The following is a 27,059-nucleotide window of genomic DNA, read 5'->3' as shown; positions in this document are numbered from 1 at the left end:
GGTTAAAAAGTACTCTAAAGAGATAATACTAAGAATGTTTTGATTAAATCCTCTTAGAATACGGTATTTGTGATTTATAAGCAAAAAACTAAACGTTTTTGGAAAATAATATTTAAAAAAGTACTGGCAACACTGCCGATTTGAAAATGTATTCTTATTAAGTTTCGATTTGCGCAACTTTGCCCTAATTTAACTGGCCTTGTATCACTTTATATGTATAACTGAGATCTCAATGGAGGGGTTTGAAAAATGGACGTTATATATATATATTATATTTATATAATGAATATAGTTTTTGTAGAATCAAGATAACGATATGGTCATTCATTTAAGGGAGTACACATTTACTATTTTAAAAGCTCGTTAAAAGTAATATCAAAGTCTGCATGTTTCAAAATTCATTTGTCAGCGGAATTTGAAATGTTGACGTAGGTTAAGATAAAATCTAAAATTGAGAAATTGGGGCAAAATCCGGTATGTCAATTCCAAAAATAGCTGTATAGGGAGGGTTGCAGAAAGAGTAATGCAAAACAGGCCGTATGTGACGCAAGTGACTGAATGCAGCTGGCAAGCTGCTGAGGATAAACCACTGGGTACTTCCGGAGCGCCTGTTGGACGTACTGCCACTTGAGGGATGGATGCAATCCACCGGAAGCAGGTTAATGCCGTGAATTTTTGCGATTTTGCCAGCTTGAAAAGGTGAACGTGTAATTTGCGACATACAGTGAATGGGATGCCGATTACCGTGCTTATAAACTGCTAATTTATGTATCTTTCTCAATAAAATCGTCCGCAAAGAGCATTTCAATGACAACAATATCTAATTAAGTTTTCCTTGGTTTTAAATGCCATAGTGTGTCAGCAAGCCAGCAGAGAACTCACCTTTATTTTATTGCTGTGCTTTACAATAATATAATCAAAATTATGAAATCCCAAGTTACACTTCCCACAGTCAACTATTTTCTGCAAAACATGATATAGAAAGCGTGGTAGGTGCGACACACTATTGATAATATTCATGACGATCACTTGGGTTGAAACAGTAAACAGCCTTCCATTGTTCACATTTTTACCCTTGATTGATGAATGTAAGGTTCTTTTGGCACGTGGTTCTGTTCCTTTTTTCGTCCACAGTTGGCAGATGGCACCCAAAAAAACCGTGAGAACCTCTTTTCTCTCTATTACACCACATTTACCGGGGCATATGTCGAGGTTGCATTCAGCTTTTTTATTCTTAAACAAAACAGTTTTTGATTGAATCGATCAGTCAGGATGACTTAGGTGAATCTCGACGTAATGATTTTCACTTTTATACATATAGACTTTGACGTTAGGGAATCATTTCATTTAGTCATGCAACTTACCTTTGTATCGTTCGTAGAGCTGAGATTTATTGTAGTTGGAGAAACAAATTGATAATTATCTAGACGAAATATATCTAAACGAAGCAGGACTTTTAGCGAGCGAATCTATAATTGAGTAAACATCATAAATCTGGGGCCACCCCTACATTTTGATTACTTGAACCATTATAAAGTGATTGTTTTATTTTATTGTGTTTGGGTATAATGCTTCACACACAAGTCGGGGTTGTTGTAACGGTGGAATTGGGCACTATTCTCAGTTAAAACTAACGGAGAATAACATTCACCGTTTACTAAGGGCGCGATCGAAAAACCCTTGTTAAAGTATAAGTGACAAATCTGTCACTATCTTCAAAACCTAGGAAAAAATTGTGATAATAACAAAAATTAACAGTATGTAAAATATGTGTTACACTGAAAATTCCTCGTCTCAATGGCTGACGGATTACAGTTTTTGCTGTAAGTTATGTCATCATTTCAAAAGATTGATTGAGGTAAATGATTGGTGATTGATCGTTATGTCTAATTTGACCTGTCTTGTTTAAAATATTATTATCTGTATTGGTGATTACTCTAAATGGCATTTTTTAGTGTTTAGTTTCTTTTTATGTGTCCGAGGTTAGCCTCTTGTTCAAGTATAGGTACCCAAGTGTTATCGTTGCTTACTGAACAACCGACCACATATCGGTTTTTATTAAGTGAAATATATGCACTTTCTTTTATTTTACGCTTCTTTGATAATAGTTCCTTGGTAACGAGGCGTTCCATTTAATTCTGCGATCATTATCAAAGGTGTGCTGGTATATATCCGACCTATAAAATGTTCTATTTTTAATGTAATTACGGTGTTTTTTAGTTAAGAAATTGAAGTGAAAAAAAAAACACAGATATATGCCAGCACCCCGTTGATAATAGTCACAGAGTTAAATGAAACGATCTTTGCATCGTTACCAAGAAATGATTGTCAGACAAGCGTAAAATCAAAGAAAGTACATATATTGAAGAGGACAGTCTTCGACGAAATCACCAACATAGATAACCAAGTTTTAACGAAGACAGGTTAAATTAGGTATACTGATCAAACACCAAGCACTCACTCCAAATTAACCTATTAAAAAGATGACACGATTCATGACAAAGGCTGTCAATCCTTAAGCGAAGAATTTCTAGAGTGTCACATATTTTACATACCCACATTATGACTTTAGTTCTGTTAATTTTCGTTTTTATAATGATTTTTTCCTGGATTCTGAAAATGTGGCTAGATTTGTCATCGAAATATTAACTAGGGTTTTCTCCCGAACCCTTAGTTAGATTAGTAATTCTCAGTTATCCTCAGTTAGTTTTAACAGCCCTTACTTATGGCGTGAAGCGTGATTCCCAAACAACAAAAAAAGAAAAAATGAACAATCAGCCTCAAACGTATGTACATAACGTATATACTCGTAGAGTAAAGTGAATGAAATGCATTGGCAGGCACTACGTAATAGCGATGTATGAAGAGCCTTTCTTACAATATAGATCAAGCAAATAAGAAACATTCTTGACGTGAGTTTATAACAAAGATGACAAGCTAAAAACTTACCTTGATTTTATCGAGGATTCGATCTTGAATATCTCAGAACTGAATATATTTATTTGAATGTTTGGAATACACGCAAGAACGTTTGGGACCAATGATGAATCATCGATCAGCTTTATTTCTTTTTCTGATGCGTTAATATTTCCTTCCAGAAAATTAAGTTTTGTTCTTGGCGTAATTTTTAATCTGCCAATTAGTGGCAAATTTCCTCTCTTGGACTTCAAAACAATCCATACACAGATATTAAGACGATAGAATAACAATAGCCATTTGCATAATAATAATCCGTTACACAATGTAGAAATTCTCTGAAAATTAAAATACCTCACTTTCAAATTTGAGATCAAAAACAATTCTATCCGAAGAACTTGCTGCGTTGTTGACACGCTTTATTAGTACAATAGAATGCCACTTTGGGCGTAATTTAGAAAATCACGACTGATATTGTTTAAAAATGAAACCTTGTTGATGCATTCCGACTGATTTTAATGTGGGATGAGTCTATTATTTGCTTTAACAAGTTTGATGGTGATTATTTCTACAGTAATTTTTAGAACCGAAACATAAACCTTTATTTAAAGTTAAACTAGCAATATTTTTGGGACGTATAAAACTCACATTTTATTGTAGAGAAATTCTCTTATGGTCGATCATCCATTAAGAGAGGCTTTAGCAGATGTCATACGGAGTGAGCTTCAATTATCTGAATAGCGATCTGAATAGCTTTGAGCACTGCATATTGAATGCCTTCTTGTTCGCCCTGTATTAGTTGCCATGGGTACCAGTAACGAACATACCTTTCTTTAAAATGTCAGACGATTTTTCGGACTTATGACTTATTTTTTCGTACAGGTATAAGAGAGCGGGTGTTTGGTACAGCCCAAAAATGCAGCTGCTCTTAAAGTAAAAAATAAACTACTTACGAGCATATGTTTATTTTGATCATTTAGCTTTACATAAAAATAAGCTTCAAGTTTTTTTATGAAACCCGATGGCTTGAAATACTGTATGTAGGGATTGATGAATTGATTTGTAAGTAATCGTCTTTACGGACATCTGTTCTTATATAATATGCCACGAGGACAATCAGATATTATTCAATCAGACAATTTTTATTTATTTTAACTTTCACCTTGCAGGTTCAAATAAACCTTTCAGAAGTTAGCATTGTATACGATACGACGACAAAGGTATGCAATTTTTGTTTTAAATTTGACTTGTCAAGAGAATTAAAAAATATTAAAATGGAACAATTCAAATGTAACTAATATATAATAATTTTAATAGAGAAAACACATAATAAAAGAATTTAACTTCTTGTTCTTTTTTTGGAATAAATAAAATACTCACGCTTTGTTAGCTGGTCTTTGAACATTAATATGTCACAAATTAGAAAATTTCTACAATTTAGTTACTATCTTTAATTTTTTCATCACATAAAAGTCAATCAATTGGAATTCCTACATTTTAAAGCCAACTTTGATCAATATTTTGTCTAATATTTTGTTTGAGAATAATGCTTTACAGACGAGTAGGTGTTGATACAATGTAATCGTATACTATTCTCAGTTAGTTTTAACTGAGAATAGTGGGCAATTCCACTGCTCCAACAATCCTTACTTCTGTGTAAGACTTTATTCCCAAAGAAAATTTAAAATAAATGAGCAATCTACTTTAAACATATAGTATACATATATTTGATGCATATAGATTCCCTTAGTCTTAAAACCAGAATGATCATTTCAGATTCCAGATATGTATTTGTATGAGAGTTTTTAGCGATAATTTGAGCAATAATAATTCAGTAAACGAATTTCAGAAATGCACATAATGGATTGTTTTTAAGCTGGACAGACAAATGTTGATTTGTGAAACTCAACGAATATCTCAAGATTTTAAGTATATTTTTAAGTTTAGCTCAATTCTCAGGTAGCGTTAAATTTCTGAGCATTTGTCGGGATGCTAGACTAGGGTAGAAAAAACATGCGCAGTAAGTTGCAGTTCACATTGCAACATATGTGTGCCTTAATTAGAAGATTAAGAAATTCTCTTTTTTAGACATCATTAAAATCTATTAGCTAGCTTGTTTGTAATCACAAATTCGTTGCAGTGTGGTATTTTGGAGATTTTTGAGGATAGATATTAATATTTTTGGTACGCAGAAACGAATAGTAAGATGTGTGCTTTGGCTAGCTCATAGTACATTCTGCAAGGCATATTTCTGCAGTCTGGTTATTTTGACGGCCCCCTTTATTTCTTGGTGACTATGCATATTTGTGACGAGGAATCCGCACCTGTTAAAAACTAATGGTGCCGCAAGATAGGCAAGACAAGGTCTTGTCTTGACGAGCCATATCTTGTTTTGCCCCTCCTTTTTTACAAACATTTCTTGACAAGAAGAGACAAGATAAAATCGTTAAGATAACAGAAGTCTTGAAATTATCATAACAAAAAAAGTTGTTATAAACACAATAAAATATTTAATAAACTAAAAATATATATTTTCTACATAAAACTTAAAACAACAAATAGGTAAGCATAAAACAGTAAATCAAGCAATATGTAATATTCTGGAACTATTTTTTTTTCTTTTCGGGAATATGTGTGTAACGATTTGAAATAGTCAATTTTTTATTTATTCTATTTCTATATTTCCTTTATGCATGATCTGCTTTGGAAAACAAGTGCTCGATAGGTATGCTAGTGGCTGGAATATTTGAAATATACTCAATCATTTTGGCCAAATTTGAAAAAACACCTCATTTTTATGTTATCACTTCAAAATTATACATATATTTCTGTGTTGACACTATTGGATTCAAGACACTTCTTAACTCTTATTTCATCAAAACTCCTCGTTGTCACTAACATCAAAAGTTTTAAATAGATGTCCAGTATTTAATCTATCATTGATGAGTGGTGTTTGTTCCTTGTACTAGTTGATCAGATATTTTTGCCGATACATGTTTTCAAATTTTTGTATAGTAGTAGCATTTTTATTTGTGGTAATAAACCATTACATTAGAAAAATCAAAATAAAAATATTTTTGTATAATTTGTCTAGATTGACAATTGATCTTAACAAAGTTTGTTGTCTTTATTTCACTTTCCATTGTCTTCAAATTTTGTTGATATACTTCAATTTTTATTTGCTGAATTATATTGCACTTTTTCTAGCAGTTAACGTAGAAAATATTATTTTCACCTATGTTTCAAATTTTCGGCTGCATTAACGTCTATCGCTTTTAAACAAGTCCTGAAAATTAATTTGTTATTCTCATAATTCCGAATAGCCCCATATTCATCCATCGACGATTGGTGGTTTAACTTTGGGCATTATGTTAAATGTTAAGTAATTATTGTGTGTAATCATTCCCCAACTATCTTAAACTATAACTGAAATGATTTCGGCTGGGATTTTCCGTGACATTCGTAACGGCTAGAGGAATCCCCAAATTATGTAGGGCGGTTTTTATCAAAGTAAAAATAATAAATAAGGCCTGAAGACTGAATGGGGATACGATTTCATTGCGATCTCAACTTGTTTTCATTGAATATGAGAAATAATTACTAATCAGAGATTGTAAATGTGATACTTAAAGTAACAGAGGGTAAAAATACTCTTAATAAAATTATGGTTTTTATAAGAAATACAAGTGAGAATATTTGCCATATTAAAATTTGAATTATGGATCAAATTTACTTTAAGAAACACATATATTTAAAATCTAAAATGATAAAAAAAAGCACAAAAGAAATTTAAGAGGAATGTTTATATGTACGTTCTAATTCTTGTAACATATACATATATTCCAAATAGTTTTGCCATAAGAAATAAAGTATGACATATCTGGCTAGAAATTCGAGCTTTAGCTATCATATAGAGCAGTTAAAGCGGAATTCATGTTTATTTCTATATCTACAGTCGCGTAGGTAGAATTCCAATGAATCCAAATAACAATTGCGACTTTAAAATGTCAATCTATCCATATCCGTATTTCGTACATAAAATAATATAAACATTGAAAATTGTTAGAAATACGAAACAGTGCAAGAGACAAAAAGTCTGAATTAAACCATACTATACAGTAAGGAATAAATAGGTGACTTACAAGAAAAAAGTTCGGGATCGTAAATAAGACTAAAATATCTGTCTGCAGGTTTTAAAAACATTTTAACATATCGAGTTGTGGATATAACAAAAAGTAATTCACAGTCTCTATTTTAACCACAAATAAAAAAAAATTAAAGTTCGTTAATCTGTAATAAATCATGAATCAAATAAGCTTTTCTAGAGAGCACGGAAGTTCGAGAGATTTTATTTATTTAAATACTTCTCTTATCTTACAAACACCATAAGGTACCTACAGGAAAGATTGGAGCGCATCCTGGTGACAAATAAAAAAAAAAAAATTCAAATAGTTTTTTCTATATACTTATTTTGTTACTACATTTTATTTTTTTTACTTTCTCCTGTTAATTTCAATTTTAATTTCATTGAGTTTATTTGTGATTTGGCATGTTTCCATAAATTCTTATCTATTTTTTTTATTTGAGGTCATCATCTTTTATAACTTTTATCGCAAAATGGTTTCGTATTTTGTGAAAGTGAATTGCTTAAAAAATGCAACAAATTTCCAAATCTTAGACCCACCCCGTAGGTGGATCATGAACGAAAGCAGTACTTGGCCGTACGTAAGCGCAAATGTTGCAAGTGGTACCCGAGTAGTACCACGAGCAATAAGCGAATTCGCTATAAATGGCAAGGAGTGGCGTTTCAAGACTCACCTGTCGAACCTATTATGAATTCTACAAATATTCGCGTTTTTCGCAGGATACAAAGGTGCATGCTGTGCAGGTTTCTAAAGATTACATTGCTAATTTAATTCACACTTAAATATAGAATATGCAGTGTCTGGCCATTTTGGCCCTGCAGCCGTACCTTTATTTAATTCTTCTAATTGTTGCTCTTTCCGTTTTTTAAGCGTTCTTTATTAATCAACTTTTTTCCAAGCAATTATTAAAGCACAGGCACCTGTAAAATCTAGGGAATTGACTTTGGTTTTTGACTCCACCTGCCAAGAGCCAGCGTCGATTTTTCGACGCACCTGCAAAGGAGAAAGGACAAATTATTTTCGTCCTTTCTCAATCTCGTTTAAAGTCATTACGATTTCTTTATTAAGTAAATCAATATTTATTAAACGACATCTTTAATTAGGCAGTTTTTAGGTTATCAAAAAGGTGTGGTGAAGGATTCCTCGTTAAAAAAATTTGCCAGGTTTTGCAATAGTAATTAAGTTTTAAGCAGATTTGTCAAAGTACGCAGGCATCCGTAAGTCTCATTTAATATGCCGGGCAACCGTATATTTTTTTTATGAGATAAAACTGTCAGAATGTCTACTTTTACAACGTAAAGGGCCAGGTGAAAAACTCGAACTAAAAGTACAAAAATATCAAACGCTTGGGTACCGTGGGAATGACCAATCCAAAGCCTTTAAAAAGATTCAAGGCACCTGTTGATGATAAAGTAGTTCCTTCTCGCGAAGGGCTTCTTTAAGAAAAAACCTTTCACCCACCGGGCCCTGATACAGTAAACCAATTCTTCATTATCGTGCCTTGGAAATACACCTGACTGTCAGCTTTTTAACTAAATTAATCCTTCTTAAACTTCAGTTTCTTCTACCAATTTGTTTGAAATCTCTAAAGGGAAATGTGGCCTTAAATTTTGACTTATAAACTAAAAAGCACATCCGCAGTGAACAGTTAAGAACGGAAGTCGGGTTTAGATTTTGAAACAGGGGCCACCTGATAGGCCCTTGTGAAATATGGACACCGTGCAAATTGGATCTAAAGCCATGTGGCGGGCATGTGGCACGTGCCTGCCGTGCTGGACCAGTAGTGGCAGCTGCCGTTTATCTATCGGATAAGTGTCACTCATGGTCGCCCTCGAAGTAATTGCCAAAATTTTAATTTTTATCAAAAACCCAATAAAGTCTTCCATATTCATGAATCCACGGCAGTAATTTTTAGTCATTTCTAGAATTCATTAGTGCTTTTTAATGGTAAAAAATATGCTCTAAGTTCGAGAAGTTTGTTATTTAAGTTATAAATTTTTATTTCTTTTTTCATACAAAACCGAGGTATATATGGATTTTATGAAGTCAAAAAACGTTGAAAAATATAATTCACAATTTTTAAGCAACTTCTTACAAGTCTCAGAAACAACCTACACCACTGGGTTTAATCAGACTCAAGCTTTATAGTTTTAGTTATAATATCTCAATTTTTTTCTCTATTATGCCTGAAAAGTGAGAGTTGCCTGGCTCGTTTATTATAATTAACATGAAAACATGGAAAAAGATGATATTCATATAACTTTTTATTTCTAATCAGTTTCTTATCTTTGCTAGAACTAACTGCACCACTGACAATAAGTTTAACTAAAATGTAAAACGGGTCGGTAGTAAATCATATTCCCAATTGATCCGAATTATGTAACAGTAAAAATGGTTTTAAAAATTGCAAAAATCTAAAGTAACTTTTGAAGATTTTTTAAATCTGAAGTAACCTGAATTAAACTGTATCTTTTGATTATAGATTTCCCTGTAATCAAGACCAACATGATTTTTAATATTTCCCTTTCTCTGCAGTAACCGCAAGTCTTCATTAACCCAAATTTTGTAGTAGCAAACAATAAAACAATATAGTAATCTGACGTGACTTGATTTTGACATTTTCTTTAAACCTGAAGACCGTCTTGAATTGATTTGAATGATCTGACCTAACTCGACCAAACCTAATTTTAATGATTTTCCAAAATATTAACCCGAACGGAATCAAATTTATTCATAATTTTCCAATTAAACTGATACAAAATTTTCTCCATTAAGCGATAAAACTACTGAAAGGTCTAGTGTTTTGTATCTTTCAAATTAAATTGTGTAATTTTTCATCCTTTCAATCTGTAAATTTAAATCGGTTGAAAATACGAATAGAATCCTAAAGTGATTCTAAAAGTTGCGGAAAAACATTATCGTAAAACGTCAAAATTACAAAAATATATAGCACTTTTTTTTATATGTGGGTTCCAAATTCATAAATCTGCGACTATCAATTTTAAACATAATACATGCGAAATATTAATAAAATCTAATCTAAGCATTCCAGGAAAATAAATGATGCAGATCATTTTCGTGAGATGATAAACGTACTGAGTTACACGATATTTAAAAAAGTTGTAATCTCCATTTTTGGTAATATACCTACTATTTTCAAAGAAAATTCACACTCTTTCAAAAATTACATTTACTATTTTTCTATACATTAAAATGATATTTCTTCCGCCATCAATTTCATAGTATTTTGAGTGCCAAATTTTATACTTATTTATATATATATTATATATAATTTTATACTTATTTTATTTTTTTGGTGATTTAAAATAGTTTTTAAGAAATTGCCAGTAAAATTACAGGTTCATAAAACGAAGGTTTCGCTGCACTTCTTCATTATGTTGATTAAGGCTGTTTTAATATTCGAAAAGTGGTGGTTGTTGTTATATTAAAACACTTGAATGTATCTGTTTTATAATTCGCGAAAATAACACCTTAATTAAGAGAACTGAAGCTATTATATGACCAATTAAAACAAAATAAAAAATGGGAAAGTATTACGTTCTTCACAACCGCTAATTTAATTAGTATAATTTAGCCTGATTATAAGTATGCCGAGCGCAAGATGGTCTTTTAACGACCGTTCAATACCATAATTGAACTTTTGGCAAATTATATCAAAATTGAGACGATTTCCTCTTAGCCCCTAACGGACACATTTTTTTCATCACCAACCAAAAAGAGTAAATGCAGTTAAATTACGGCATTTAGGCCCACATTATGCTAGAAATTGCAAATTTATTCAGACCAATTATTGTATCCGAATGTGCATGCAATGAGGGTAGTATGTGTATAAATTGTGCGTTTTGTTTTCAAAAAAGTGGAATTATTGGTTAACCTATCAAGTGCGGTTAGTGAGCACAAGGTCGCCTTGTGTAGCACCTTGCGCGAATGAATAATTTTGTAATACAGGAGGAGTTCGAAGAATTACGGATGTTCTCTATCATTATTATGCTGAACCTTCTATTAGTTAGTATATTAGAAATTGAAGTATTGAAGGACATGAACAACAGTGGCGAAGTTTAAAGCACACATCGACAGCCAAAAGTTGATTGATTCAGGAACTGAACTTTGTCTCGCAAGCATATTAGCAAAGCTGTCAATCCTCTGCAACCACGTGTCATCTTGAGCCAGGTGGCCATCGCCTTTCAACCTCCCTAAATCCGAAAACATATGTATGCTCTTAGTTCTAATGATTTTCTTCTGCAGAGTCCAGGTAGATAGATATATTTGATGCCTATGTACTAGCATGAGGGACTGCTTGCGTAAATAACCCGCCTTAAATATGCACCTGGTACTGGGTAAAATTTAAAGTTCATGTTAATTGGGCGAATTTTCATTCGCAGCTTTTTAATATTTACCGTTAAAAATTCCACTGTTACATAAAAAAATGCGTAACAACCTATGTCAGATGCACGGCCTGATGGTCATTATATGGTTCTCAGCAGTTTCAATATTGGTATTTTTTTAACGCAAGAATTATCATATTGGAATTGCGTATATACAAGGTGCATTTTTCTGCCTAAGATTCATTTGCTCAGCATAAAAAGTTGAAGAAAGGAATTAATAAGAACGGGTCTTTCTCTGCTCCCTTCACGATTGATCTATAAATAGGAAAATTGATTTGAATAGACCGGATATTCAACAAAATTCAAGCAAAATGACACGATTCAATAAAACAAGAAGGTGAAAATAACACAGAATGACGACTAGATTCGCAATATCGAAAAATATATAGGATCTTCCATCTAAATTAGAAAGTTAGGGTCATAACTAGCTAAAACGCAAGTCAAAAAATAGTAAAAAGTTATAGCAGGATTTAAATAATAAAAAATATGTTCTGAAATAGAGCATTATTTATGTTCTTGGGGAGTAAAACTATTTTCCATCTTTTTTTTTGTAAATTTGTGCAATGAAGACATTTTTTAAAATGGCTAATTTTTTGTTTATTAGTTGGAACATTTAATATTTCACTTACAAAATAAAGGGCGTTCAAGTTTGAACCTAATGTAACACTTATTACCGATTATTAGAAAGCCATGTCATATTTCCTTCACCTTCAGTTATTTAAAAAGTAAGACCAGTATTGTCAAAAGTAATACTATTCCAAAAAAAATACATAAAGAACTACCAAGCGAAACGGCCATTAAGCATGGAGAGTTCCATTGTTCAATTTTACTGGACTGTGGCGTGTATGCCAACTGTTTGGGCCGCGCTTCTGCCATGAGGCTTCTTGTGGTACCAGTACCACGCGTATGGACTACTGTTATTAATTTTCGAAGAAGATACCGAAAGCAATTTCACCTACTTGCTGAATAGGCGATACGCAGTTCTTTGGTTGTAACGCTGGTAACACACTTTCTTCCTATTGAAAATTACGATATTTGAAAGAAATGCGTGATTGCAGGTAATGATTGTGATTATGTACTTTGTGCATTACATCGCTCCCTTCAGAAAATTATTTGCTACAGAGAATTTTCTTTAAGAATTTGTTGGTAGGTATGTGGGTTTATAATTAGTAACACAAAAATAATACTAGAACGAGCTTAAGGAGACCTTCCTTAAGACATTAAAGCAGTAAAGTAATAGGGCACTTCCTGAAGCTTACATAAAAATGATAATGACAATACTGTATGTCCAGCCATTGGAAAATAATGGTGTATACTCGGAGTATGGTTGAGAGCACCGGACTTGCGCGGATTGCGTAGTGTAACATGGTGTGACCAAAAAAAATTCATATGAACTTTATCGTGAAAGTACGAGTGTCGGTGGTGCTCCATAAAATGCAAAAATTTGGTAATTTCGCCACGTGGTGCCCTGCATGCATTATTTATATTCGCATTTTATTAGTTGATTACACGAATAACGGCATCGTTTGTCAGCCAGCTTTAAATTAAGCATAATTGGAGCCGCCTTGCTGAACATGTAACGGTATAAAGAAAATTAAAAAGAAAATGAATAAGGAAAATTCCTAGAAAAACAGGAGAACAATGATTCATTGCTGGTGGTACCATCTGCAACACGGATGGTTCCCAGGGTAGGATTACAAGCCATGTTTGCCCTTAAGGGCGCGCGGGGGCGGGGTGCCTAGGGTTTACCTGCACCAAAATGCACAGGTAACAGGCAAAATGTAGGTGTGCAGCATCTGCCGCTGGTTCCCACAGGCCGCTTGTTACCCCGACATGTGTCTTGCAGATTTCGGCAAAAGCCGGCAGGTGCCCAATTTCCATTTGGCAATTCGCAAGAAACCAAAAAAATTGTCGCGTGAGATAGCTCGATTAGGCTTTAATTATCTGTATCGGTTACTTTAGTTAGGTCCCTTTTATGCATGGATAGGGTGTTTGAGGCGGGAAACGTTGAACCTATCACCTATGTGACAGAAAGGTTCTTAGTTATGAATTAAGCCCCAAGAGTAAATTAATCACGAATCTGCGCTCTAACGTTTTCAAGGGCCGTTAGAGCATCTGCATGGCCGTATCATTTGTGTTAATTAGACGGGGGTGAATATCTGAATAGGCTATTTTTTTCACCCTCCCCCAGCCATTAGAATCACTCATTGTTGTGATAGTAATGTTTCCAATGTTTCGACAAGTCTTTTAAAAAAGCTAAAAAAATAGTTGTTAAATTCTCCAGGACTTTTAAGGGTATCATTGATAGAAGACGGCTTGCCCCATGTGTTTTTTCACATTTGGCAACATGGTGTCTGGATCTTTAAATAGTAATAGATTTGACAGGGCGACATATTTACCAAAACACCCGGGTCGGAACGTTAAAAAAGCCGAAATTTATCGACGGGCGCTTTCACAACGCGACTCGAAAATCGCTGAAATATTTTCTCATGCCAGACATTAAATCCGGTAACGACAAATGGACCAAAGCGTCCGGCATCTTTTTTAAGACTCGTTTGTCCGATATAAAATAATGTACTTTTTAACTCGCATATTTTTTACGTACAAACCATCTGGTTTATACTCTTATTTGTGCCAAAAAAATATTATTTTTAATCTCATCAACTTGTACATAGAAAGAAAATTTCGAAAATGCCCTAAATCTAAGGGAAGGTACTCTCTGAGCGTGGTTCCGCTAGCTTCTTGTAAGAGTAGGTACCAAGGAGGCCCAGCTGCCTTTTCGCTGGCATCTGTCTTTTACAGCTGCTTCTTGCAAGCAATCAGTCCAGATACATACAAAACTCATATTTGGTTTTGATAACATCGCAGACCTATATTATGTAGTATCTTAAACACCAGTGCCTTAACTGATATTATTAGTCTTATTGTGGATTTAAACAAATAGGCTTAGCCACAGATTGTGTCCTTCCAAATAAATCGTATTTACGTACATGTCTTATTCGATCCCTCAGATTTTATTGATTGCTTCAATTTAGGGAGAACCCTTTAAGAATCTCTTACTACTATTATTATTAATATATATATATATATATATATATATATATATATATATATATATATATATATATATATATATATATTATATGTATGTATATATATGAGAGTATGTGTAACTAACTACTTGACTAAACTTGAAACACTCTGCAGAAATAATTTCCAACGATCACAAAGTCAAATAAGTCATTTTATTGAAATTTTAGCTTTACGTTTCGAGCGATTAAAAAATCAAAGTAGCGTTTTCTAATAAAATTATGCATACTTATTGAGAAAATATGATGAGACTGCACACGATATACGATTCATTAACAATACTACTTTCATATACAGAAACCTTTTTATCAACTCTGAACGATTCATATGTTACAAAATGAATCTAAAGTGACCGAACAAACTTTACATTTCGTGACAATTTTTTTATCTTAATATTCCAGATGTTGTTGCAGATTTTAGACGAAAATTACTGAAGTTGTGCGAAGACTCCAAAAAGTCCCTACTCTCTGATGACCCACATCTGCAGAAAAACCATTTATTGAAAACTTCGAATACTTAGGTAAGTCCATAAACCTGAGAAATTCTATTTGCTTTAAGCGTCTTCTATAAACCAAATTCCATCATTATGTCCTTTTAAAAGGCGGAAACTAGTTAATAACTTAGGGGTAATACTCATCATCTTGTTTAAACTGCGGTTTGCGTTAATGTGTATAAGCAGCACGTATCGCAAACCACATAGAGGGTGTTCGATTACAATCTGCTTGTATGGCGCAGCGAGTGTAACTAGTAAGCTCGTTTTCTGGAACATATGACACACACAAGTGCCAATGAAACGAACATTTTTATGTCCTTTTTGTTTGCCATTAATTAACGTGTTCCAAATCCCATTTAGCAGACTGATGTACAGGAAAATCCACTTATGTTTGCTATTAAAAAAAAATTAATGTCGCGTTCTTTACTAAAACTCTACCTGGCAGTGGAATTAGTTATCAATTTTTTTTGTCAGCTATTGAAACGTAACAGATACGACGCCATGTTGGTTGTTTTTAATAAGAAAATAGTAATATTGTTCTGCCGTTGAATAGACCTTTTCGAACAATTTAAAAAATATATATTTTATTCTATCCACCAAACAGTTTTTTAAAACAATTTAATTTTTACGTTCGTTTGAGAAATATTATTTTATTTATTTTGGAAAGAAATCCAAAATAACGTCCTTTCGTTCCTTCGTATACGTCCAAATTTTATGAAAATTACTTTAAAGTGCTTATCCAGCGATAGAAAAATATTACTATGTTATCGTTCAAGAAAAGTCTAAAATGTATCTATCACGTTTAACAGCATTCGGATAACACTTTCTTTTTGCAAGTTAGAAATCGTCATTAGATTGTTTAAGCCGCAAATGGGAAAATTGCGAATGGAACAAAAACTTAAATATCCCACTACCTTTAAGCCGTTACTTTTCTTTTAAAACTCGTTATTTAATCCCCGCAGTAGTTCCTTTCCCCTTATCCAATATTAATCAATTTCTTACGGCAGCTTAAATTTGAAATAGAGAATCTCGGGGAGATTTGGCGCGAAAAATCTCCATTAGCCACCGGGTTTGTAAAATATAGGGTGACTCTCACCTCGAACCTGTTGTAGTCGCACGCATGCGTCTTAAGATTGGTATATAGGTGAGCACGTGCCATATGCGTATATAAGAGAACGCGTGCCAAAGAAGACGCAGCTGTCGATATACGACCTTTCTTCTGCTTTTGTGTAACTTCAGGCTCTCAATGCGGCTTTGTTTCATTTCTATAGAACTTTTCAATAGATCCAGGTTTACCTGGTATCAACAAGTAGGTAATACTTTCTATCCTCTTCGTCAGCCTGTAAGCTATTATCTCAAATTCAGCGAGACAAACAACTGTCCCAACATCTTGAACCTAGAAGAAATCGGCCTTGTAATGCAATAAGCCTGGTTTCTTCCCGCAATGTGTTCAAAGGTAATAAAGGTGCAATAAATATTTTTGGGCTAATAAAGCAGACGTGCTTAGATTGGGATTTCCAAGGAAGATGGTCATTGGAAAAACCCAAACAGACCTCGACCATATGGCAAGGCATTTGATGTTTTTGGTAAAAGTTCAATAAAACATGTGACGCTCAAAAAGTGGCAGATCGTTTGAAATATGGCACAGGTAAAATACGATAATAAAGGGATGGCAATCAAGTGATTTTTACCTATTTTAGGGCCAGCTAAAGCAAGGTATCAGGTCGAAAGACCATCTGCGTAACAGATGCAGTTCTGATTTGAATCCCTGACTTGCCAGTTGTCAGTCTGTTAGTTCTTTTTGCTTGCGCCACGACCAACCCTTTGCTTTATCTGTATTTTACGAAATCATGACCAAGGGCAGATGGTTTTTTCCTGGGCACAGTCCGTATTCATATGTGGCCTTTGAGATATGCCATGTGTTTTTATCAGCTGCGTCTTTAGTTTTTTCATTATAATTATCGTCTTGGGATATTGTTGTGCGTACATTAGGGTCGCAATTTAGCTCCACCCCCGTAGCTGCAAATACAAATCTTGCAGACAGGGGAGAATAATCAATATTTCTTCAGCTTATAAAAGAAAGATTTAAAGTCCCATCTGGCCATCGTTGGTCTTCCTATATTGGTAATGTATTCTTTCGAACCATAAAGCTATTTTCAGAAATGTCAATGCGGAAGGTAATGGAAATAATACGGTCGTGGTGTACAACTAAAGACGTGTGAACATATTAAAATCACTTTATTTGCCAGATATTACCGTAAAAGCCAACAGGGGCAGTTATTGCCAGTGTAATTTGTCATTAAATGCTTTATTGCCACTACAGTTCATGTATTATAATATTTGTCAAAACCTTGTATTGAGTACTTGCTTAATAGATTATTGATTTATTACCGATGTGCTGTCATAATTTCAATCAGATTTTATTTTTATTTTTGATATTTTCAGTGGCACCCTCAGAAATTCTCAATCTTATAGGGTAGTTTATGTAATTTATCAGGGCAGGAAATTCTTATAATTATAAATGAAGCATAATAACTTTCGTTAAAGGTAGCTAATTAATACTAATTTTATGTAAATTATATCGCCATAGTTAGATATTATTGATGAGTGGCAGACATGGTATATGTATGTCTGCCCAAAACAAATCGACGCCTCTGTTAATTGCCCCGGCGTAAGGTGTTACAGTTATTACTTCACTGTGCGGTAATGATTTGATTTCAATTATAACTGAGTTTCATTCCCACGGTATTGTAAACTACTAAACGGCCATTCGTAACATATTCAAAAGTTTTCGACGTAATCTGTAATACAAGCAAAGTCAACTTTTACGTGACTGCGAACAATAAGGATAGATTTATTCCTCCAATTCTTTTGTGTTATTTGAACGACATACTGCATAAGCCGTTTGCACTTATGAAGATTTAGGTGCATATCCCGATGCAGTTTCTGCTACACATCCGTTCTTTTATTCCTATACATTCAATAATTCAAGGTACTTGAATATAATTATAAACATAGTCAGTGGCGGTACGAGAACCTGGTCAAGAACAGTCGAAAATGTAATGATGAAAGGAAAGGGGTATAATAGAAACATTCAAAATTAAAAGAGTAATCTGAAATTTGGAAAAAAAGCGACGTACTTGCTTGAGTAACCGTATAGAGTTATTTATTCGTTATAAATCGCGGCACATTATTTATCTTTTATTGAGATTATCAAAATTTTACTTAAATATTCTGATAGCGTCGTTGCGACAGTACAATAGCGACTACCGTGTTGTTGTCTATATGATGATATTTTTTGTGATAGTTGCCATCACAATAGCAACAATCCTGAAAATTACCATAGTGAAAAAGAGCCTTTACAGTGAAATTTTATGTCAGTATTTTATTTTTGGAATAGTATTTAAAAAAATCTTAACTAGAGATGTTATTTAGCACAAAGTTACGGAATAATACTTATAAATACATTTTCTAGAAATTGTCCTAATATGTCACTATTTGTGAAATACTCAGAAACTGATCCCACTGTGATAATTATTATTAAGTGAAATTCTGCTTGGAAAAGTTATATTCAGACTTATTATTTTAGATTATAAACAACTTTCCGTTATGAAGTGTAAAATAATAAATAATGATATTTCTCATGCATGGTACTCATGGTACTGATATACGATTTTTATATGGTAATCTCATTAACTCGACAATGACTTCCGTTTTAAAATCAAGAATAAAGATTATTTCCTTTTCGTCGACTCCATCCGTAGACACACTGTATATTGGAGAAATAGAAAAAACAAACAGGTTGCTAGAAACGCCTGCGTGCAAAGTATAGCAATGATGCGGAAGACATTCCATATGGAAAGAAACTACAGAACTGCGATTGAATGGATCACAGAATTGGAAGAAGTTGAAAAAAATCAGGTTTCAAAATCTTGCCTCCATCAATTCCCGAGATTCTGGCGTTTTTGGAAATTTTCATTCGCATGCCATTAAAATAATTTTTAACAAATGTGGCTGGATCATTAAGTTCGATCCGGAAAAAACGGTAGCTTAACTAGGTGGTACCTACAGATATCCATATCATCCCTAAAAGCACCTTTGCTCTTAAAAAAGGTACCTGAAATAATTAAGAGCAGCAGGTTCTCTTCCTCGTAAACGAATTTTGGGAACGGTCGACATTTGACATGTCAATTAAAAGGGGGGCTTGTTATGCAGTGGATCGATTTTTCCACGAATTACACGGTGCATCTAATTAGTAAACGCGCGTGTTGTGCCCCAAGGTTCCTGTCTGGGCCCCATTACTCGGTTTCATTGACTGATCGCGGCAACGCGTCTAAGACTTGATAAGATTCCGGCCATTTGCTGGGTTGCCATATAGAACTTTCTTATTTGTTAAATATGTTTCAGAACGATTCTGTACAAATAAATAGACATATGTAATTGTTATATGATTCTCCAATTACAGGTTGTATGAAAACATAAGTCTAGACATAACAGAAGTTAGCTCAATCATAACATAACTCACATTATACAATTTCGGTCAATCAAGTAGCAATTTAAAGTTCGTATGGGAAAGACGTTTTTTACACGGTAATTTAGAAGGAGCTGGTAGGTTGAAAAACCGCGGCAACTGTGCCGGTCAGTAGTTGGCCGTTGAGCCGGAACTACGGCCGGCCAGTCGCGAACTCCTGGACTACGTCTTTCTCGCTTCCTTAACTTTCAGTCCCATCTGCACCCATGACTAAATCCACTACCATTCGTAAAGTATACAACGTTAAAACGAAAATGTGTTCTTGAATAGGCATAGAGAATTCAAGGTTTTCCTGAAATTTGTACTACTTATTTTAATAGTAGGGGATTACATCAATAATCTTGGCTTGTGAAAGCAAATTCTTCTTAGCTACTAGCATTAGGGCCGAAACCAAGATTTATAAATAAAATTCATGCGGATTGTATCAATCGAAACTGCTCTCCAATTATGTTGACCCATGGCGTTCCTAATAAGACAATACCATAGCAAATGGTGGAGTTGTATGTTTTTTTCATGCACTCATTTAAAACTACTTTGACGTGTCTCTTTATTCACAGCTTAAATCATTCAAGAAAGGTGTGGATTGCCTAAGCGCCTTGTAGCTATTCGGCTAATCCTATTAATAGTGTTGTGTTGGCAATGACACATCCAGACCGCAATTGTTATAAAAATATTAATAGCTCGGCAGATTTCAAGTTCATTATAACATATGCGGTAGATTATAACAAAACATAAAAAATATGAAATAGAAAACAAACAAAACATTACTGGTGGGTGTCACTCGTCTTGTAACGTTTTTATAAAATTCTCTCCCTGTGTGTGTTTTTCCTACAATTGCTTTCATGGTTGTAATTAGACTCAGGCACCAGGCTTAGGATAATTTCATGTCGTTTACATTTTTTTTTTTTTGGATAACCGTAATTAGATAGTGCTATTTGTAACTTGATCCTAAGAGATGATTCCACTGAGTCTCGGTATTAAGCACGAATGTTCATGCGCCATATTTCTACAGACAGCACTATTAAATTTGATGTATGGCCCGAATAAAACTAGGTAGCTACTGAATGAATGTAATATATCATGCTTCCGAATAAATAGATTGTTTAGCCGATAAGATGATTGGTCACAATTTTTGGCGATATCGCGGAAAGGCAGATGTAGCATAGAGCGCTCGTTTAGTTTTAGTTTAGCTTCACTAATATGGCTTTTCAATTTCGGTTTTGTCACGAAATCAATGTTGTCTTGGGTGTCATATATACACAAGTATTCATAATTCTAAAAGTTATTTTAAGCAAACACATCACCATTTTGCATCTATACCTCAACCCACCGCTAATCATTATTTACACCTGTTTATATACATAATGCACCAATGAATCTGCAATAAATTCAGAAAAATACAACATATTGCTCAAAATTATGCATAAGATTTAGTATGTATTTTTTTGAAATATAAGTTTCAGTATTTAACATTTCAACATACTATTGTTACTTTTGATAAGCAGCTAAATCAATATCAGCTAAAAGTGTTTTTTTGGAAATCTACCTCTTATTAATTCTTGACTTAAGAGATACTAAGCAAAATAATTATAATAAGTTATCTTGTATTATTAACATAAATGAATAAGTAAATAGCTGTTATTTAGGCCTTAATTTACGAATGTCATATCTTTGCTTACCTAGAGAAACTTGGCTTATGTGACTCGAGCAATTTTTCTATAAACCTAAATTAAAATATGACTCTCCCTAAGAACAAAGACAATATAAAAAAGTTCGTCCAACATTTACCGGGGGGTCAACGAACAAGTTCTTTATTTTTCTCGCAGAGGGTCTCTTTAATGGGCCTTCGTCTCATTAAATCTTAATTAAAAATTTTGGGATAATTTTTTCTTTAGGCCAATTAAACTTATTTATGACTGCGTATTTTTGTCTTAATTTGCGTTATTACATATTCTATACATGCGGAAGAAAAAATGTTTTTAAAACATTATGTTTTTGAGTTTACCTAGGCATATTTCCGTTACTTGGAACGTGTAACAAAACAACTCACTGTTCTCGAATACGATACGCAAAGAAAGTAACAGTTTAGGGGAGACTCTTTAGGAGGGTTTCAACCAAATCTTTTTGAAGAAGGTGCAGGGACGGTTATTTCATGTAGCGATTTAATATGGAGGGAGAATTCCTCATACTTAAAAACTCCAATTATTGGGAAACTCTTTATTGCGAGAATTTATGGAATCAATTATTTCAACTTTAACCCAAACTGAGTGAGGGGGTTGAAAGTGGAATCTCGAAATTAGATCTTTTATCTCCATTGACAGCCGAATTGAAATCGTCCTCCAATCTGGAATTTTCAATTTACACCCCAGTGAATATAGCTCGACGAATTTCATCACTTTTATAGACAATTCGTATTTTACAAAGGCTTCTGTTTAGTAGGAGGGAAGCTGACAGTATCACAGAGGCGGACTTTCATCAGGAACCCATATGTTCTTTTATACACCGTGACAAATTGACGGCTCTTATTGACGTTGAGTCATTTACCGTAAAGCACCTATTGGTTTTCATTAGAACAGTATACAGTTCTTTGATGTATTTTTAGAAAATCGGCGCAATATCTATCCGGTTAAAATAAAAACACATGGTGGTATAATTAATCTCGCCTGGGGTTTTAAGACAGAAAAATGAAGATTTGTCTTCTATCCTTTCATCCTATCACAATCTCTGTTCAAAAAGCAGCTGCAATTTCACATTGCTTTTATATTTCAACATTATATATTTTTTCAAAAAGGTGGGTCATTGTTCAAACTTCTTTTTTTTTATAAAGCTGCTCAAGCAGGATTGTCATATCTCTTTTACTTTTTTATAGCTAACTATTTTTGTAATAAAAATATCTAAATTTTTGCTGAAAATTTCCAAAGTGTGGGGGGTATCTATCTACGAGGTTCCGCTTTTGGTTCAAGCACTGATATCTTGAAAACCCGTGGAGCAATGGTTTAATAAATATCTTAAATTAATCATATCAATGATTCAGCCTGCACCAACTAACATTTCTTGGCTTTTGAGACATTATACCACTTTGATATCTGATTTCGTTATTTTGAAAGAGCTCTAAAATGAAGGGTTAAGCGCGGTTATATCATATCAATAAACTGAACTCTGGACTTTAGATACATTATCGAACTATATATTTTCAACATTAAAAGCTTAAAAATGCACTTCTGAAGTCTATATATAATTCAAATTAGACAATTTAAAAATCTAAAATTTGGATTTCTTCTTGACTAGTTCCCACTTAAATATATGTAGTGTGAAACAGTGAAAGGAAGTATAGGAAATTCGTGTCGAAAGTGATCAATTCATATGTGAATAAACGTGTTTTCATTGACAAAAAAACAAAAAAAAGGATCTTCTCAAGGTGGTCAAAACTATCCTTAAAAACAATGAAGAATAGACACCTGAGCAATTGGGTGGGCTTACAAGATTTATTTCCGAAACTACGTGACGTTTTAGTACAATAGATTGTCTGACTAAGTGCTTATACATTGTCCTAATTACTCGTTTGATTTTTGTGTTTGAAATCACACAATCAACTGATTTTCAACGACCATTGTTTTATTAAGTGGTTTGTATTGTACAATACAATCTAATTTCCTCTAATAAAATAATAGAGTTGTCGACGTTGCACACGTGCTAACAGCTTTCGGACAATACGATGGACCCAAACAAAAGAACATTGAATACATATTCTTTATAGCCACAACTAAGTACTGCTATAGTTCATATACAGGGTGTCAAACCAGACGTCTCTCTTCACCCCCTAAATAAGACTATTTCTGTTTTAAAAAGATGACAGATATACGTTATTTATAAGTGTGGAGATTGAAACACGTCTAGCACAAGACCCTAATGGGTGGAATATATTTTTTGCCTTAATAATAAATATGAGAGGCGCATAGGAAATATAGGCAACTTATTTTTTAAACACACGTGCGACTAATACCACGTGTTCCGAAAAAACATCGAATTATACACACCCATCCCTTTAGCACATCCTATTTTTTATATATCCCTCGCACGCATATGTTGAACTACCTTGGTTTATGATAAGATATGAGTGAAAAATTATCGAATACATTGGCGTATGTACACAAAAAAAATAGCAAAACATTGCACACAAAACCATGTTTTATAATGCAATACCATGCAATAATTCAAAATGAAATTTGAAAAAGAATGTTAAGATATAAATTATGATTATCAAATCTTTTCAAGGGGTTTGATCCTATGAAATTCATTTGTGTCACGCCAATGCTAATAAGGGCTCAAATACTAATAAAAAACCATATCTGAAGCAAAAAAAAAACAGACAGCGCGCAAGCTGTCGCGATATTTTAAGAATTAGGGGCGACTTTTGAAGCCATTATCTGGCTCGTCGTTAATCTAGGGGACAGCTGACTTTTTAGTTATGCAGAGCACCGATAAATGGGATGCATATTTTGGCAAAAGTAATAAGAGCCCTTAAAATTTTCTGTCACGGCCAGAACACACGCCCATCGTAAAAAGATCTAGATAAGTTCTTAAACGCATCCGGTGAAATATATCTCCCAAGATATGGGAAGATTTGAAGGGTGGTTCGTAATTAGAACGAAGAGAAAGGGGTGTGTATTTCGAAGAGCTTAATTTTGATGAAATTCGATATAAGAAAATTAGTAAATTCTGGAAAAATATCTTTTGAGTAAGGTGGGATTTTAAACTTTGCTTTTGAAGAACCCGCAAATTCGCAATTCTTGAAATTTTATACAAATATCGTATACCAAATTACATAGGTTTCAATGTAACCGTTTTCGAGATAATTGGCAAAATTATATTTTTAGTACACAAAGCCAGTCAATGAGTAGTGGCAAAGCAAACCTATTTTCTAATGGAAACACTGTATTTTATTTAATATAATTGATTTCTCTGCGAAAATCTAAACACAAATCATATAACACACTTCATGCCTATAGTTAATCGTTTTGGTGATACCGAATGGTTAAAATTATAATTTTAGTAAAAATTATCAAACAATTTACTCAAAAAATTAATTCTTTACGAAAATCGGAATAACAAATAGAGATATTCAAATTTTGGACTCCCTAATGCAACGTAATATTTTTCGATAACCTTAAAAAATACATTGATTGCAAGGTTTGAATCACTCTGTAGGTAGGCTCTTGGCAAAAAAAAAACAGAAAGCTGATGGCGTCATAACATAGTATTGAAAAAAACATGCTTAAGTATCTAATCTACTAAATTGGCTCGTGTCTAGTGTCCATTGTAGTGGAAACAGGAAACAGTGCGACCAGCCAAGTGTGCATTTGTAGAAGTCTTTACTTGCTATTCAGAACTAATAGAAAAAATATCTCAAAAGATATTCATTTAAATTAAGTACGAGTTTTGAACATCAGAGGGGATATTCCCTGGTAATGTAGAGGCTATAAATGCCATAAAATGAAATTTAACGAGGAACAGTAAAGTTTTGCTCTTTGAACGTCACAATTAATCTTGAAAAAACATCGTTAAAAGGCGTTAAAGCGGAAAATATGAAATGCCATCAGTTACGATGTGACAGTTTTAAACTCCGCCAGCATTTCCATCACGTTCGCAAATTTATTTAATTCAGGACCGCACTGGTTGATTTCCTTCGGCAAAATTCAACAATTGTGGTTGCTAAAATGCTTCCAACTTTTACCGCTTCTTCGTTATCTTCCATGAAGATATGCAAAGGTGAACGCAGCTAGCAACAAGACCGTGCTAGAAAGTAATAGAAGATAATTGAAAAATGTTCGATTTCTTCTTGGCAGCCAAGAATATAAATTTGATTTGACTTGTGACCCGGCCGCAGTAAGTAGGTATGCAGACAGTAACGAATTTCTGCATCTTCTTCAATAGAAGGTCACTGACTTCTTCACAGTCTTTCTCTTCTTAACGTTATTTCCAATTTGCAAAATAATGAGGTTCTTGCTCAGGCTGAATGCAGTTTTACTTAGTTATTGAATTTTCTCTTGTTTTCCTGTATTTCTATTTTACATTTATGATGCTGTAAATTTAAATCTTGTAAATACGTAACAGTAATAATTAAAAATGCTGAGAGAAATAAAACTTGTTGGGGTCCAAAGGCACAGTGTGACGAGCAATAGCCACAGGACATTGATTTTTTTAAGAGGACAGGTGCTGAAGCCGCGTTACACCTGGTAATATGCCGGCTGGAACGACCAAACACCCAGTGGCGTTTCGTAGCTTTCGCAGCACAGGGCCCGCATTACATTCAAGCATCCAATTCCAATATCAATTCAGAAAATTTAATATAAGGCTTCCAAGCTTTTATAACTTTAAAACGACCAGTTGCATGTAGTGGCCACAAAGTATTTAAGTTTGAATGAAATATTTTCCAAAATAATAAAAACGACCCTGTATATGCAAAGCGAGTTTGAATTGAAAAAACATGTTATGCCAAAATAAAAATTTTTTACATTAAATTGACAGTTGCAAAAGGCAAGTGACTCCACTTTGAATGAAAAAGATGGTATAGTCATAGATAAACCTTAACGATATGTTTAAATATACTTCACAATTATAAAATTGAAAGTGATTTTATGGGTACGATCTATTTAAAAAAATAGAGATTTGGCAAAATTATTAATTAGAAATTGTCCTCAAATTCAGAAACACTCTATATAATTTTAAATGGCTTAAATCTTAGGATTGTTATTACAATAGTTTGCTTAATTAATTGATCTAACAAGAAATCTTCTAAATAGTAATTAATAAATGCGTAGCTAAAAAAGAATCACCATAAAAGCCAAACATTATAGATGTTAAAAATCACAAAATTTAAAAATGATAGATATACAGGGTTCTAACACTAACCTTTCAAAATAATTACTTTTTGTTAAACTCACAAAATACGGCAACGTTTGTTTTGAGGGATGGTAAATTTAGTATTAAATTAATCATTCTAATTTACCTTTAGCCCTTTTTAAAAATTTTAAATGGCAAGAAGAATCGATCATATGATATAACTATTGAAAGGTATTTTTATTTTCTAAACAACTTTTTTCTTGATGTGCAAAACAATTTGTGTGCAAAACAGGAAGAAATCTATTCTAAATGGTCACGAGCAAAAAGTAGCGGTATTTTTTTTTTTTTTTGAGAAGATAAAAGGTGTAAAAAATGCCTTTTAATTGATGTATCGTATGATCCTTCTAAGAGGGTTGCTATCACGCATGCAAGTGTGAAATTGGGGGATGTATTTTATCTCAAATTTTTAACTCTCAAAATAAACGATAACATATTTTATTCATTTATAAGTTAATAATAAGACTCTGTATATCTTAAATGAAAAAAAAAACTTGTAATGATCTTAGGCATAGAAGTCAAAGAATATATGTTCCTGTATATTTCACGCAAATCTCTGACGAAATTTAAAAAGCTCA

General features: G+C 33.3%; 1 protein-coding gene across 3 annotated transcripts in view; it reads right to left on the bottom strand.

Moving 5' to 3' along the window:
- Positions 1–27,059, bottom strand: part of Delta (neurogenic locus protein delta) — a 47,687-nt gene that overhangs the window by 19,881 nt on the left and 747 nt on the right. The window lies entirely within an intron of this gene.

Source organism: Euwallacea similis, chromosome 6, assembly GCF_039881205.1.
Source record: "Euwallacea similis isolate ESF13 chromosome 6, ESF131.1, whole genome shotgun sequence".
NCBI lineage: Eukaryota > Metazoa > Arthropoda > Insecta > Coleoptera > Curculionidae > Euwallacea > Euwallacea similis.
This window is presented reverse-complemented; position numbering and strand designations above follow the sequence as displayed.